Raw genomic sequence first — 306 nt, forward strand, 5'->3', positions numbered from 1 at the left:
CCCCGAGCCCCCACCGCCGCCACCTCCGGGGCAGGGGCCGAGTCCCGCTCACCGTGCACTTTGCTTTGCTGCGCGTTGGCGGTATGCTCGCGTCTGTGTTACGGGGCGAGGGGTCATTAAACGGGACAGTTTCCTTTTCTACAACTTCGCTGGGTGTGGGCTCTCCCTGTGCTGCTGCGGGCACCATGCGGCTCAAGGCGGGGGATGTCCTCTGCCAGACCCCCAAGCCCACATCAACGGGGGCCTCCCATGGGACATTCCTGTCCCTTGCACGTGCCAGGTGGGGCTGGCAGATGGGACGGTGGC

The sequence above is a fragment of the Phaethon lepturus genome, unplaced genomic scaffold, assembly GCF_000687285.1.
Source record: "Phaethon lepturus isolate BGI_N335 unplaced genomic scaffold, ASM68728v1 scaffold50961, whole genome shotgun sequence".
Taxonomy (NCBI): Eukaryota; Metazoa; Chordata; class Aves; order Phaethontiformes; family Phaethontidae; genus Phaethon; species Phaethon lepturus.